General features: G+C 44.8%; 1 protein-coding gene across 2 annotated transcripts in view; it reads left to right on the top strand.

The window, feature by feature from the left end:
* The first annotated feature begins 3,175 nt into the window (after window positions 1-3,175).
* The window catches only part of Znf385b (zinc finger protein 385B), a 406,548-nt gene continuing 392,598 nt past the window's right edge, over window positions 3,176-17,125 (top strand). For both annotated transcript variants that reach the window (XM_005065121.4, XM_013122572.3), the window contains exon 1: window positions 3,176-3,288. The gene's annotated coding sequence lies outside the window, so the exon portion shown is untranslated. The remainder of the gene's footprint in view (window positions 3,289-17,125) is intronic.

The raw sequence follows: 17,125 nt of genomic DNA, 5'->3' as shown, positions 1-17,125 counted from the left end.
AGAAAGAAAAAGAAATAGAAAAAAAGGTAAAACATCAGCGTGTATGTGCTAATTACATCAGGTCAGAAGTCAAGCCTTCAAGCAGGGGAACACTTCTTCCTACATTGTAAATCAGTGGAGCCACCCCAAGGTAAGTAACCATTGCAGCTTCCCTTCCTAGCAGAGGCTGTTGGGAAAGTGGAATGGGATTATGAAAACACTTTGAAGAGTTGCATAGTGCCCAGAGAAGCAATGAGGGAAGGAGAAACCAGAGCAAGATATCTAATGGTGTCTTGTGTTTCTACGTAGTTTCTATACAGCATGACTTTCCAGAATTGCAGCAATGCATTAAGGCAGGCTGCCTGTTATCAGTCCTGTGCTGCAGGATGGAAGTCCTAGGTTGGAAAGCCATGGCTGAAGTTGTGATTCTGGCCATCTGTCCCATGACAAAAGTGGTTTTCAAAGTATGTTCCCATCCTCAAGACTGGGTGCACTGATGCACCAGTGGCAGCAAAGAAATACAAAGTGTCAGCAGAGGCTTGTTTCATAATTATGTGCTACCTGTAAGTTCACATGTGTTATTTATCACAAAAACAAGTGATTCTAAAGTTTTCAAGTCAGTTGATGGATTTATCACTATTATGTACTGGGTGGGGCAGGACAGCCACTAACAAGATTATTGAAAATAAGTTTGAATGCTTTTAGTATGACTTTCAGGGGATGTTTAGGAACCGTATACCTCATAAACACAAAACTGGGGAAAAACTTAATCGCTTTCTGCTGTCTTCCTCCCTGTGAAGGGTGTTTCCATGATGCACTAACCTCAGCCTGGTAGGTTCCTATCCTGTTGTGCCTTGTTTGGGGGGGGGCGGTAGCTCTCTGTTACTGAGCAGTGGTTTTAAGGAAAGGGTGGCAGGCCAGAGAACCAAAGTTCCCCTACAGCACACAGCTCTGGGAAAGCAGTCAATGCCAAATTAGCCAACAGACAATCACACTTTTGAAGGGAAGCTTAGCTTTAATTTAATCTTCTGTATACATATCTTCTTTTAGTTTATAGTTGTTTCCACATTGAAGTATATTTTCCAGCAAGGTGTAGCAATTGTTTTGGGACATGGGCTTCTAGAAGCCTTATTTTCCCTTGGCTAAGGACATGGAGGGCACAGTTCTTTGCCTCTTAAGTCACAGGTTAAAAACAAAACAGACTCATCTGCAAATATTTTATGCTTCTTTCAGCTGTTGTTAGGAAATGCAACCCTCAAATTATTTTCTACCATACATCTTAGCTATAAGTGATTAAAAATAGACAGGGAAGAGAGAAGGATATAGTTGCAAATTGCAGGACATAAAAAATGCACATCCTGCTAAATAGTGCAAGCTATGAGACACTTTTTTCACAGGTGTTCCAGCCCATGGGGCTTACTCCAGGGCCCCCCATCGGCCCCCCCACCTCCAAAGTGTTGGCCAGAGGCCTCCAGAACCTTCCCTTTCTCCATGCACCTAAGATTTCAGGAGCAGGTAAGGCAACCACACTGCTTTCAACTCTTAAGTGCAAAGACCTAAAAGCTAAGCTGGGTGCTTTCCTCATAGAACTTCCTGGTGGTCTCAGGGTTCCAGAACCCCATTCTCAGAACTCAGAAATAGTGTACTTTCAATATAACCTCCAAGAACAGGAGATAAGTTAAGACCCCCCCCCTTGGCTTCAAGACAGGGTTTCTCTGTGTAACTTGCTTAATAGACCAGGCTAGCCTCGAACTCACTGAGATCCACCTGTCTGTGCCTCCTGAGTGCTGGAATTAAAGCATGGGCCATCATGCCCAACAAGACCATCATGTTTAAAACGACTCTCCAAGCAATTATAGTTCTTTATGTTCTTTGGGGGTTATGAATTTTGCAGTTTGCCTCCTGTAGTCATTTTGAATAGAGACAAGTAGTAATAATAAACATACCAGTAAGGGTTTGTCCTTAGAGTGAGCCTGCCTACCTAGAAGATGTTTGGATTCTAAAAATATAAAGACCATCAGTCAGATTTATGTCCTGCCTCATGCTGGTTACCTCAGGTGCGCTGGCGCCTGCAATAACCTGACATTCCAAGGTGGATTTGAAAAAAAAAAAAAGACAAGCTGCTCGTTAGGAAGGCTCTAGAATGCGATGGTGAGTGTACATAAGTCAGAAATCAAACCCACCCCGGAAGCAGCACTGGCTTTGGCTGGACTGGAAGGAATTTACTCTGGACACTATGCCAAGACATTAACAGCTGATGGATTAATTATTTATGGCCTTAGTGTCAATCATCTAAGACAAGATCCAAAGAAATATATTTCAAAGTCAAGTCATCTGGTTAAAAAAATTCTCTGCTAACAGGGCTCCCTTGTCATTTGTTACCCTTGAATTTCTTCCCAAAGAAGTCATCTGAGAAGACCGAGCCCTTAAAATTATGTTTCCTCCCCCGCCCCCCCCCCAGTGTTTTCTTTGAAGTGCTTCCGTCGCAGAAGCAAGTGCCTGGCTGTGTCTGCACTATTTTCAGAAGATGGCTTACACCGGGGGAACCCCTGACACGGTTTAGTTTTTTTTGAAACTTCAATCAACCAGGCCTGGAAGTGGGAGGGAAGTGAGCCCCTCCCCTGAGCACGAGCCTCGCGGGTTCGCGCCTGGCTGCGAAGCCCTGGGCCCACGCGGAGGCTGCTCCGTGTCACCTGCCAGCCCAGGGCTGCACGCACGGGCAGAGCCAATACTTCGATGGCCAGCATCTCCAAGAAGAGTTTCAGTCCGCTTGGCCAATAGGTGACACGTCGTTGGTCCCCCACCCCCCTCACCCTCTGCGCAGTAGATAGCATCTAGGCTTGGGGACCTCATCCCCCACTTCCCCGACCTCTGCTGGAAGCTGAGGGACGCGTGGGACCGGGTGGCCAGGAGGGCTCCGAGTCTGCGCCGCCCCCGGGCTTCTCCGAGGTGTTCACTCCCGGCCGCAGCATCCCGTGCCAAGCGCCTAGCCCGTCCTCACGCCGGTCCCGGTGGCCCGCGAGGACACGGGCACACGCCCCTTACCTGGGCGAGGCCGGGCGCGCAGGCGCCGAGCGTGGAGCCCGCTACCGGCCGCTCAGCCCGCGCTCCCGCTGGGTCGGACAGTTCCGGGGGCCGCGGCGCAGAGCTGTCGCCGGCGCCACCGCCCCGGGCTGCCGCAGACCGCGGGAGAGCGTCTGCGCGAAGCCCCAGCGCAGCCCTGGCGGGAGCGCCGCCTCCCAGGCACCGGCCACAGCCCCCCGGCCTCGGGAGCGGCTGCCTCAGCGCACCCGCCGCCCGCGTGCAGAGGTAAGCTTGGGGCGAGCAGCCCCGCGTCGCCGCGTCCGCGCCGGTCCCCACCGCCTCCGCCCAGGCAAACCTTGGAGTTTGCGCTCCGTCCCGCAGCCCCACTTGTAGAGGCGGGCTCCTGGCCGCTGCCCCGGTCGCAGAGGCGAGACTCCTGCCATCCCCTGGAGTCAAGGAGTAGTAGGTCTTGGAAGCCCGAGGAGCAAGGGATTCCCAGGGTGTGCTAGGATGAGCCTGGACTGGAAAGGGAGCACAGAGAAGGATGGGGAACGAGGAAAGCGATCTGGGGTCACTGGCAGTGACTCTGCCCCCGAAACTCCAGGGTTTGCAGACTCTTTACTAGAGGGAAATGAGTAATTTGGGTACTGAGGTGTGAGGGGAGGATGACAGTGGAAGCTTAGGGTCCCAAGGGCATTATGCAGAGAAGAGACCAGGAACTAGGTGCATGATGAGGTTTAGGGCAGATGCTCAAAGTTTGTACTTGTTAGGAGCTGCAAAGGGCAGCCTGGGCTAGTGAGAGCTGGTGAAGGTGTCAGCTCAGGGTGGGAGGACTCTGCAGGACAGCAGAAGGGAGGAGGGAAACGGGAGGGGGAGGACCATCTGTTTTGCCTTTGCTGTGTGAGGGCCTTGGGATGAGGGGAAGGCTAGATGGAGGTCGCTCATGCTTTGCTTCCTATGGTTCTGGAGGACACTCTGATGGCGAATGCCTTGGGTCCTTCAAGGAAAATCAAACGCCCCTATCCCCATGAGCACAAACAATTTTGGAATGGCCTCAAAAGTTCCTGGATTTGGAAACATTTTTATGTAGACAGGAGGTTGGCGTTTCTCTCTGGTTTTGCTTATCTGCTATGCAGTACACAGTGGCTATTGCAAACTTTGTCACAATGAAGCAAGATACAGGAAAAATAGATGCCCAGATGCAGCAAAAACACTTGTATTGTGGGCTAGACTGGCATTGTCCATATAATTTAGGAGAAGCTGAGAAATGTGTTTATTAAAGGCAGGGACGCTTTTCAGAGAGTTACCGAGTCCATCTCAAACATTTAGGTTCCAGATACCTATCTTCAGTGTTTTGGGGACAGCATTTGCCTGCTTCCAGAATCCTTCAATCATATTTTAATATCATATGTGCATTGAGTATGGGCTGTCCTTTCCTGTCATAGATGAATGTCCTTTGAATGTAAAATACTGGCTTGTAATTTTGGCTTCTTAATATATAGAAGGAGAAAATATGTGTATTTGATAAAAGCGTTGGTTGTTCAGATTTTATATTTTTCAGTAATCAAGTATTTGTGGACTTATCATTTACTCTTTTACCCATTTCTGAAAGTGATATCAGGAAGTTTAAGGTGAAAACCACAAATCAAATAAGCTATTCTTGTAAATCTCCTTGACCTCTCATGGGTGCGTTTGTAGTAAATGCCTTTGGAAAGGTGAACTCCTCACAGGGAATCATAGTGCTGGTGATACCAGTGTTTTGCAATATAATCCCTGAAGTATCTCCTTTGCATAATATTATGTTATGGTTACGCAGGTAAATGATTTAAGAGGTCCCTACTAACCATGGCATTGATATTAAGAAAAATAATGTTGATAGCTTACAGCATTTTAACAACACACAGATTCCTAGGACCGAAGAAAACAGTTTGTCTCTTTGAACTGAGTCAGAAAGAAACCAAATGGAGGCATTTCCTCCTCAGTCAAATTAGAGACAGAAGTGTGGTTGGTGCTTGGCACCCAAGCACAGCAGATAATGAGACTGACAGCAGTTGGAAGATAGCTTCACAAAGTGGGACTATTGTATGATGTTAAATGTCCTGGCTCTGGGAGTAAAGAGAATACATCAAAACAACTCCTAGGGGTGACAGTCTACATAGACTAATGCTGGGTGGTGTTGGGTACCATGAACAAGACTCTGCTTTTCCTTCTGGCTGAGTCTGGAAATGTTACTGCCTGATGGCTAATGACAGCTCTCTCTCTCTCTCTCTCTCTCTCTCTCTCTCTCTCTCTCTCTCTCTCTCTCTCTCTCTCTCTCTGTGTGTGTGTGTCTCTCTCTCTGTCTGTCTCTCTGACAGCGTTTGTGTGCTGAAATTCCCCCGACTTGTTTTTATTATTATTCTCCCCTCTACACACCATTCAGTATCATGCTCTCACCATTTCTTATTCTTGTCTTTCTCTGTGGATGTCAATGTGATGTATTTACCCAACCTTTTTCTTCTTCATTGTTAAGTTTTTTTGTTGTTGTTAAAAATCTAATGTCTTTTCTTGATTTCCTTGCTTTATAGGTTATCTACTTCTTTTATTTGTAGATTTTACCTAGCGTTGTCCTTTATTAATCTAGATCATTTCTTCCTAAAGTGATGTCATAGTTCTGCCTTCTGCCTTAGGCTTTGTATTTACACCTTGAAACCCCAGAGAGGGCCTTGCACTGCTCTCAGGTGCCTCAAGTCTATCGTCCCTTTCTTAAATATAAACCTAAACTCTAACCACCATCTTTCTCTTAAATGAGCAGGGGCAGCTTTGTGTCAATTTTCATATTTCTCCTAAGCGCCCAGAACTTCCCCAATACGTTTTCTTTTGTTCAAGCTCATCTTATTCTAGATAACTACCACCCTCTCTGATTAAGGTGCCATCTCTGGCCTCTCCCGTTCCTAATGCATTTCATCCTTGCTTTTGGAGAATAAGTTGGATAAAGCGCACTTGTTAGTCAACTCTCCTGCAGTGCCCAGTAACATAACCCTCTGCTCTAAGAGCAAGAGCCTCTGCTAAGAAGTCACACTCTGGCCTCATTGACTTATTTATTAAGTGAATCTGCCCTGTGCTACCTGCAGTCTTGGTTGAGAATTTTAAGAGCGTCTGTTGGTGTCCAGGATATACTGACAAATTTTTAGGGTGGGGCCCCAGCAATCCCACTGGCTCAGGGCTCCTCCATTGGGTTCTCTGAAGTGTACAGATGCCCCCTGCAGCAGCCTGACCTGCCCCGTGCTGACTGCTGAAGGCAGTGGCTCTCTTAACCCACAGCAGGGCTCTGTGCTGCACCTCTGTGCCCGCGCTGTCCCCTCCACCCGGAACAGCCTTTCGTTTCCACACAGACACTTCCACCTGTCCCCCAGTCAGGGCAGTTGATGCATGCTTCTTGGGCTCCCTTTGAACTACAACTCTGACTCCCCCAAACTCTATTACCTTCGATTTCACTGCTCTGAAGTGCAAGTCAATTATGTGTTTTCTGCAGTCGTACTTAAGAGCTCTACAGTAACCTGGCCGAATCTCAGCCCATCATTTCCTGAAATTCTTAGCCCAGGGCCTGGCCACTTATTGGGTGTCAGTAGATAACATAACTAGTTGGATTACGTTCTCCCTGGCTCTGTAGTCTCAGTTTATGTCACTGATATTATTTAAACACAGTGTGGTTCGGATAGTAGAGGCTGTGCTTCAGCAACTTGAATATGCACATAAGCAAGTGTTTTAAAGTGCAGATTCTGGTTGAGCAGGGACTCAGATGAGACCCCTGATTCTGCATCTCTAACAAACTCCCAGGCAGTGTGGAAGAAGCTGGTTCCAGAGCCACATGCTCAGCTTGAAGGCAAAAGGTGATGTTAACAGTCTTGGACTCTAGCAATGACTGCCTCTCTGCTTGCTGACAGTCCTACAGTTGGAGCTTGCTTCCATATGACTTCATATTAGGAAAGTACAGGTGTGGATATGTTTCCCAAGGATGGGTGGAGGGTGGGTATTTCTGTGCCTTTCCCTATGATTTTGATGCTACATTATTGCAATTGGATTTGACCCCATTGCATTTTACTCCAGCCAGGTAACAGTGCTTTGTTATACAGGCTCAATTTCCCAGCGTTGCACATCCTGGCTCAGTTTCTCTCTTCCTCTGCTTTGATCCCCCCTTTTTGCACACTTTTTCTCTCTCTCCCTCCCCACCCTCTCTTGAAATTCTCCTCAAGTGCCTTGGCTGACTCCCCGCCCCACCCATTCTTATGCCATACCCACTTGTCAGGGTCCAGGAGACTCAAGCTGCTTTTTACCTTGGTTGTCAGTGGGAGACACCAGACAAAACACTTTCCTTTCTGGGTTCCTCCATCCCCTGTCAGAATATGGTGTAGGTGACAAAGTTTGGGTCTGCTTCAGGACCAAGACAATACCATGCGGATCTTCCTGCCCTTGGGGTGGGAGACAAATGCGGGTCTGGGCATAGAAATGAGGCTTGCTGATCTGCTCAAGCTGGTGTATGATTCTGGTGTGTTCTTGCATCATGGTCCTGTTCCAGCCAAACAACTTGAACTTCTATTGTTGGAAACAGTTCATTGCTTTCTTCCTTTCTTTCTCTCTTTCTTTTCTTTCTTCCTTTCTCTCCCTCTCTTCCTCCCCCTTTCTCTCCCTCCCTCCTTACCTCCCTCCTTCCTTTTCTCTTTCTCTCCTGCCTCAGTTTTTCAAGACAGGGTTTCTTTATGTAGCTTTGGAGCTTGTCCCAGAACTCACTTTGTAGACCAGGCTGGTCTTGAACTCACTGAGATCTACAGCCTCTGCCTTTGCCTCTGCCTCTCGAGTGCCCACTTACTGGTGGCTTTCCTTTTGTTTTTTTAATGTACTGGGAATCTGAATCTAGAGCCTCGTTTATGCTGAGCAAGAATTCTCCTGCTGAGCTACTTCTCCTACCCCTTGAATTAAGACAATTATTATCTTTATTAAATTTAGTTGTTGTGTGCATGTGCATAGACACACTCACATGTGTGCATGTGGGAGGTCATGTGGAAGTTAGAGGACAGCTTGTGGGAATGGTGTCTCCCCTCTTTCCCACCACGTGGGGTACAGGGATTGAATTCAGGGTTCCAGGTTTGGTGTCAGGTGCCTTTTACCTACTGAGCCATTTTGTTAGGCCCCTCTTTTTACTTTTTTTTAAATCTTGAGACAGAGTCTCACTAAGTTGCATAGGCTGGACTTGAACTTGAAATCCTCCTGCCTTATCCTCCCACATAGCTAGCATTAGCAGACCTGACATATTTGTATTTCTTAGGAAAATGACTGTTCCCTGAATCTCTAATTCAGGTTTTGTAATCCTTAGGTGCACACTAAAAATCACTTCAGGGAACTTAAACAATAAAAATATTTATCAGTATTTAAAAGAAAAAAATCTCTGAGAGTGATTCTCGTCTCCAGCCTGAGTGGAGAACTGCATCTTTCGGTGGGCTTAATCTGGCAGCTGAGAAGGCATAGTAGTTTTCTAAGACAAACTCTGGCCATTAGTTCATCAACCTTGAGAGAGTTTGGAGAAGTTACTTCAGTTCCCTGGATCTTGATTTCTTTATGGTGAGGTGAGTTGAGTTGGCCATAGTGGACATATGTGAGGTGCTGTCTGCTGAGTTGTTGCTGTAGTGCCAGGGGTACCCATGTTCTGGGAAGGGAGCGACTGTTTGCCCTGCCAATCACAGAACTGCAGCTGGAAGGCCCTGACCCACTAAGGGATTAGCGTAGTCAACACTGCCCTCTCTCCTCCTTCAGCTTAAGAGATTCAGCCCAGTGTGATCAGTTTGAAAATTTATGAGCGTATTTCTCAGAAGGCAGTGGAAAAATAGGGAAGGCATATATACTAATAAAAATTCAACCACCCTTTGGTAGTTGATTCATTTGGTGCCACATCAACTCTATGATCTCGTAAATAGCAGAGATAGATTAAAATACTTATAAACTGATACAGAAGGATGGCTAGACTTTTTTTTACCTACTTTATGAAAAATGACTTAGCTCTTTAATAAAGACAGTTCTATCATCAACAAATAAAAAGGATTGAAATTCATGGGCCTGAGAGCATTTTATTTTGGTAATAAATATGAATGTGCAAAGCATTTACATTTCAGAGTTTATAATAGGAAATGGAATTTAAAAATAAAGAAGGACACACAGAGATATTCTTTCCTGTGCAGGGTAAAGCCAATCAACTTCCCCCTCTTTTTGGCTGGGGTTCTGAATAGCCATTATGCTATTACGTTATCATTATATCAGCAAAACAACGCTTAGATAAATGGACAGAACCAATACTAACTGGGGGCTGATATTCCACTTTCTTTTCTTCATACATCTGAAAATAAATAAGAAGGGCATTTTTTAATCTTAGTGGGTCTGACAGGGGTAGCAGAATATGATTATCAGGGATGCTATGTGACCATGACTATCAGGGATGCTATGTGACCATGATTATTAGGGATGTTGTGTGACCCTGATTATCAGGGATGCTGTGTGACCATGATTATCAAGGATGCTGTGTGACCATGATTATCAGGGATGCTGTGTAACCATGATTATCAGGGATGCTGTGTGACCTGTTTGTCAGTTGGAATACAAAGTTCCATTCTGGTTACTTTTAGTCAGGACAAATGTTCTCAGCTAAGTTTATGCTAACAGCCCAATATTTATTTCCACATTGTGATGTATGGGTTTTTAAATAACACAGTTAAGAAGATAAGATGGTATATTTAAAAGTACACTGGGCTACACCGAAGACTGTTGTGAGATGTGATGAATACATTCTCCTACATCTTTACTTGAGTAAACTAGTGTAACGTTCCACAGAGAGCTGTGATATTTGATGTGTATTCTCTAAGAGGTCTGTCTCATGCTTAGCTTATTAAGTAAGGGTTTTGTACCCTCAAAACCTGAACACTTTGGTCAGCTTATACTGATTTCCAAACAAGGCCCAAAGTCTGATTCCTTTCAGGCTTAACAAATTGTTGTTTCTTTGACACACTGCAAAAAGGTGTGGAAAAGACCAGTTAGTCAGATGACCCTTAAATCATGGTGTCTTTAGGGTTGAAAGTGACCTTTGTACAAAATTCTCTTTGATACAAAAATGAGACACTGAAAATTCAGAATATTTAAAATCAGAGCCTAAGGATATTAAGTGGTGCAGGTAATGACAGATAATGCTTACTGGTATCAACATTAGACTCTCAACTTCATATTGTAAGTGTGTGTGTATGTGCCTTAGATGTGATGGTTTGGGAGTGGGGAAATTTTCCCTCACAGGCTTCTGGGGGGGTTACCTCATATGCTATGAAAGTCTAATGTTTAGAACAGTGACCCAAATCATGAGTTCTCATTGTTTGTCTACATATGGCATTTTTATTTTATTTATGGGAAATATTTTTATTCAAGTCCGTTGATTTCACATGCTGGAGTCCTGGGAAGACACTCAACTCCTGTTTGTGTTGCACTTTGGAGATGGGAAATAGAAGAGCCCAGAGGTTGAGTTTATGTCCTGGACTAGGCTTTGTGACTGTCTTCTGGCACTTTCATTTATGGGCTGTGTAGTACTGACTTAATATTACTTAGCGTTCTTGTGAATTTCCCAAATCTATGAAACAATGAAAAATACCTTCATGGAATTATTTGCAGATAGTACAGCATAGTATGCTTAGCAAAGTTCTTGGCACCTATAGTATTCATGAAGGTAGCCATAATTGTACATCATGCAGCTTGTTATTAATAGCAGGTTCTCTGACTTCTTTGCCAAAGGAACTTTTACAGCCCTGAAGGCTTGAGCTTCAGTTTGAAACTCACTTGGTATTTTTTTTGGCAAGGAAAGGGTTTATTTCACTTTACAGGTTATAGTCCTTCATGAAGGGAAGTCAGGGCAGGAATCTGAAGGCAGAGGCTATGGAACAGCTCTGCTTACTCTCTTGTTCCCCATAGTTCCCACAGCCTGCTGTCTTATACAACTCAAGACCACCTGTCCAGGAGTGGCATCACCCACAGTGGCTGGGCCCTCCCACATCAATTAATCAAGAAAATACCCCCACAGGCTTGCCCACAACCAATATGGGGGAGATAATTTTCTCAGATGAGGTTCCTCTTTCCAGATATGTCTACATTTGTGTCACTTTGACTAAAGCCAGTCAGTGGTATTTTGCAATGCTGTATTTTTTAATCTAATTTTTTCTTTTTGATTTTTTCTTTAGCCTTCTGTCATACAGTGCTGCTTCCCCCTCCCCTCCTCCCAGCCCCCCACCCTCAAAATTCCCCAAATCCACTGCTCTGCAATGATGTTTTGTATTTTCTCATCTACTTTTCCTTGTTTATGTTAGAAGAAAAGTGAAATGGGAGCCCAAAGATAGGTGAAATTGTGAGCACTGTAAGGAATCTTGAAAAAAATGTGTAGCCAAGTAAGACGCCCTGTAGGTTTTTCTTTAACCAATATGGATGGGTTCTAGAACTTTTGGGAATATCAGCTGGTTAAATAGCTTCTACACAACCAGGTTTCTTCCACTTAGTCCCTAGGTGAACACATGGGATCTTGGAAAGTGATTGGTGTCAGGAGTGGTCCAGGAAAAGGAGTTGATGTTGCTAGGGTCTGTGTATCTAGGGAGGGGGCACATCTTAGTGGTGCTTTCTTCCAGGGAGCCTGATTTTAGATGACCACCCAAGTCCTCCTGGGTAGAGCAGCATTCATATTAATACCTGAATTTTATTTGTTGTTACCTTTAGAAAGCAAAACAAATGACAAGAGAAAGATACAACTGGTGAACTATACAAAAGATTTTCAGAGCTTAAATTCATATACTTCTTGTCCTTCCTATGGTTCTTAATAGTCACTTTCACTTTCATAAGGATAGCATCTTTTGGGGGGATGGCTAAGAAGAGGTTTCTGTATGTAGCCCAAGGCTGTTCTGAAACCCACTCTGCAGACCAGCTAACCTTGAACTCACAGAGATCAGCCTGCTTCTGCCTCCAAGTGTTTGGAATAAAGGTTTGCGCCACAATGCTTGGTCTTTGGTATTTATTCACTTTTGAAGGCTAAGTCAGCAAGTTTTCCATGGCAGAGAAAGAAAAAGATATCGGAGATAAAACTTAAAAGGAAGAAAGTTTATTTTTTTATTGCTTCAGAAGTGTAGTGTCCATGATGGACTAGCACCATTGCTTTGGGGATTGTGGTGAGGAGAACATCACCTTATGGTAGCTGCAAAGCAAAGAGAGAAGAGGTCATTGTCTAATGCCTCCGTCTAGTATCACCCCCGCAATAATTTAATTTTCTAACCTTCCCTACACCGTGGTGTTTCTACTGCTTCTTCGTATTGGAACTGTTTGAAAACCACGTGTTTAAGATATTGTACCTCTGGGGAACATTTAAGATGCAAGCCATAGCAGAGGCTTAGCCTCACCAGGTCAGAGGAGCGACCAGGCCACACTTGGAGGTTAACAGTGGTTCTCAGCTAGGAGTGCTTGTTGGAATTATTTATGGTTCCGAGTGAAAGTCCAGGAAAAGCTCAGCTCTGTCAGAACACACTGTGGTCACTTTGCCCCAAGAGCCAAGAGCCAGCCATGTAGGGCCTTTCCCCTGTAAATTCTGGCAAGCAGTCTTTGCTCCATCATCAACTTCTCACTGGCCTTTATGGGTTTTAGTTCATTCTAATTCCCTACAGCAGTGTATACTGCTGCCTGTGTGCTTTGCTTCAGTGCTTCTGTCAGCATCACATATTGGGTGTTGGGATTCTAGGGCCCCAAACTAATCCTGCAAAGTCTAAGAGAAAGGGCTGAGGAGATGGTTCGGTCAGTAATGTGCTTGCAGTACAAGAATAAAGACTGGAGTTGAGGCCTCCAGAGTGAACATGGAGGAGCTGGATGCAGTGGTGAGGGCTCGAAGGCAGGGAGGGCCTGGGACTTGCTGAGACTTGATGGACAGAAAGTCTAGCCGAACTGCTGAGCTGCAGGTTCATTGTGAGACCTTGTCTCAAGAAATAGGGAGATGAAGGGCCATGGAGGGATACGCTCAGTATCTACCTCTAGCCTCCATTCACATGTTCAACCATACATGTGCATGCCCTGCACTGATACCCATACATGCAGCTGCACTCACCCATGAGGAATGTGTACATTGTCTTTCTCTCTCTCTAAAAATTCAAGAAGAAAAGAAAAAACAACCTCCCTAAAACCAAAAGGAGGTGGTTGGAGTTGACATCTTGGAGCCAGGTACCTGGATGAGGTTTGCTGTCAGTACTATATAGAGTTTTGTCTTTGGTGACCACTTGGGCTTCAGTGATCACTCCGCAGGCATGGAGACCACCAGGACTATTGCTAGCAGTGGCTCTTCCTTCCCATGTCTCTAAGTTTTCCCCTTCTCAGCATCTGGGAATAGCCATTTTTTTCTGTATTTGTGGTTTTTAGTGAGGGAAATTACAGTCTCCTTTCTTTTGGGCTTTTCCCCATCATCTGTCCCTACAGTTACCAAGAAGGTACCTAAATAACCACCAAGGGTCCACATGTGACAGTGAATATCCCAGCTGCTGCTGCCATGGCAGAGACCCCCGTAAGCCTTTCAGATCCTTGGAGAGTTCCTTTTCTTGCAGGACTTACATAAGCAAGGTTTAACTTCACTCAGCATTCAGTAGGCTTCAGATCTGCAGTGGTAAAGGAACAACAGGACATGCTCTGGGCTGGCACTGGCAAAGGGAATAAAATCTTTAGGGAGAGCTGAGCATTGAGATCGTGTTTCTGAAAGATCAAAAGATTCTTCAGGCTGTGTAATAATTCTACCAGGTGTTCAGGGTGCACACTTCAGTATATCCATTTAAATTCACCTGTTAGAATTGTTTATGTTGATGTGTAATTAGCACAAGTGATGCTGGTCATTAATGACTAAGTTCAGCTCTCACTCTGATCACTGTTTCGGAATCCAACAGTCCTGTTGTGTTTTGTTAACTAACGCTTTGTTTTCGGGGAAGGAGGCATCATTGGTCCAGCATTTCCTTGATATGGGGCCATGCTGTGATTGAGTCCTACATTGTCTGCCTCATCTCTCACCCATGTCACCTCTGTCCCTACACTGTGAGGGAGGGCTCAGGGGTAGTTGAATAGTAATTCAGTAAAGGTAGATGATTAGCAGAAAGCTGTATGTACCCTAGGCATCATCGATCTGAGGAAGAGGAGAACCAAACATCCAGGATGTAGAAAACATCAAATCTTACAGACCCAGAGGCACATGAATGGTCACCCGGCAAGCTTATTTTCAAACATTAAGAAACAAAATGTAAAAGGAAACATCTGAGCTGCTCCATAGGAGTAATTATGCAGGCGGTTCGAGGACATCTCTGCAGGATGGGTTTTTAATAGTGTGTGGAGCCTGTGCCTAATTGGGAAGGTCATGCCACTCACAGGGCCTCTCTTCTCCACCACTTCTTCATCACTTTCAAGCCATTAGATTACCAGGCACATCGGGGTCAGGATTCCGTACAGGCAGAAGCCTTTGCAAACACCCCACTATGATGAAAGGCAGGATAGAATATTTGTGAACCTCCCAAACTCCCATGGCCGCTGTTTCTTAACCCCCTCCAGGGAGGGGACTGGCATGTGCCTCACCATCTGTGTCAGATAAGAAGACTTAGAACAGACATGGCAGTTGCTGGAAAACTCTGAAGGGGTGGCATGTGGATACGGAAGTAGATTCATTTTCTGAAGCTCCAGCAGGCAATACCAGATTCAGTGGGCAGGAATATAGGGTGACAGATTTCAACTCACTATGAGAAAGTACTTTCTAATGATTCCAACTTTCCAATAACAGTCTGCCTGCCTTGAAGTTTCATGTTCCCTTGAGCTGAAAGTCAGCGGTGTGGGGATCAGTCACCAGAAGCCAGATAGGGAGTTCCAGCACTGAGTGGAAACTAGGCTGAACTGATCTCTATGATCAGTTGGAAATTACTGAAGATTGGTCACAGACAGGGTCTAGAGGGTGTCTGAGAAAAAGCAGGAGGTGTTTCTAGACTCCTTAGGACAAGAAGGAATGATCACACCTCCTCTCAGTTTTTAGCACATTGCACTCATTAGCGCCTGTGTCACGCTGTCACAGGTTCTCATCTAGCAACCCAATGGCACAGATTCCAGGGTGGTATTTGTTAGCCAGAATTCCACAGCTGCTTCCTGTTCTGCACACAGGGTCAGAACTTGGGCATTTTCTCAGGTTGGGAGCAGGCAACCTTGCTTCAATGCCCTGGAGAGTGCTTGTGTGTTTACATACCACTCTGCTGTGCTTCTCAAGTGCTGTTTGCAATGTGAGATTGGAATAGGCTTTGTCTTGAGATTTTGTCTTTGTTTTTCTCTCATTAGTCTGAAAGCTTCTTGAACGTAGGCTTGTTGATTTCTTGGTCAGGTTCATGATTGCACAAGATTCTGGCAAAAAGTAAATGCTAGGTTGGTAATCCACCCATCTCACTCTTAACCCTAAATATCTGGGATGAGTTTTATGCTTCATGCAAGGAACCAAAATGCTACAGTATTCTTTGTTTCTGACCCTAATTTCTAACCCTAGGTGCATCCTAATTATCTCCCCCATATCTCTGGGAGAGAGGGATAGTTAGTGAAGGGAATGAAGCCTGAAGAATGTACCACAATTGATAAGCGAGATACCTTTATGCAACACCTTTGGTTTCCCCACTGGATCTGTTGCCCTCTGGAGACCTGGTGATAGGTTTGGCTATGTTGCTTGTTTCTGTGACTTCACGGTTTCTCTCCAGACAGTTTCTGAGCTCATTTGCTCTTAAATTCTGTGATTCATCATCTGTCTTTCCTTCCAAGGATTTCTGAAGCTCTTTCTTCCTACACAGTATTTTCCAAGAAGACGATGGTGCTGACACAAGACACAGTGCTGGGCATAGAAATCTGGGATGTGCAATGGGAAAGACTTTGCTCTTTCTTGTCTGACTCATCCAGATGAAGGTCCTGCTGCCTGCCTCTGGATGACTTACAAACACCTCAAAGCGGAGGACCTTTCTTTTATAAATAAGTGTGTTACATATTTAGTGGGGTTGCAAAGACTCAATGAGTCACTGTATAGAGAGCATTTATCTTGGGTCAAACTAAAATGAGCAGCTGAGAAATGATTGCTGCTAATAGTTGGATCCCCTTTTTCTTTCCTTCTCTTTTCTCCGACAATTGGAAGGCCCACACAAAAGACCCGAGGAAGTTTCCTTGGCCCATGCCAAGTCCTTTATTATTGGGCTCTTGAATGTCATTCATCCTTCATCTAGGATTGCTAGAGTTATGCAAGGTCCAGTTTTCGTGAGGCATGCTGATCCTGTGTGGGCAGTGAGAGTAACCCATTTCCCAGTGGCTGGGAATATTAATTCTACTGTTTGTGTAGAGGACATAAATGGTACTGCAGAGACAGGAAGTGGGAGTGGGGTTGTATCTTAATATCATCTAATGTGTCACACCTATATCAGAATCCCTTATTTGCAAAAGCTTTGCCTGAGCTATGGTGACACAGCAGCTCTGGAGCTTGACAATACATAGATACCTTATAAAAATTTATGAAGTTTGGGTTTAAGGAACACATTGCACATACAGAGCAGTCACATTTCTTATTAAAATAATTTCATCGCTAGTCTCATTCTCTCCACATCACATATAATAGAAGTTCATGCTTTGCCTAGACACCTCCCTAGCCTGTAAACTTTATATGGACTTTTGGCAAAGACTGGTAGTTTTATGAGATATGATTTTCTCATCTTAGCAAATTAGATTATTTGAGACAGCATATCTGGATATAAAATCCCAGTCCTGAGTAAATTTGTACCTCAGAGACTCTGGGCATCCTGATTTCAGAGCAGAAATGGAGCATAATAAATCAGCCCTGAGCCCATTTCTCTCCACCTAACTCCATCATTCATTCTTTGTGTGGTTCTCATGACCACTTTTCCACAGTCATTCATTCTGCGTCTAGGTTGCCCCGTCTCATATGTGGCGTGTCTTCCTTCCACAGCCCAGCTCTACCTAGAACATGCTCTTTGACATGCTCTTATTTTTTTTCATAAGGTCCTTTCTAGATCTGTGTGGAATTGTCTAAGCC

Source organism: Mesocricetus auratus, unplaced genomic scaffold, assembly GCF_017639785.1.
Source record: "Mesocricetus auratus isolate SY011 unplaced genomic scaffold, BCM_Maur_2.0 Super-Scaffold_100004, whole genome shotgun sequence".
In the NCBI taxonomy this organism is placed as follows: Eukaryota; Metazoa; Chordata; class Mammalia; order Rodentia; family Cricetidae; genus Mesocricetus; species Mesocricetus auratus.
This window is presented reverse-complemented; position numbering and strand designations above follow the sequence as displayed.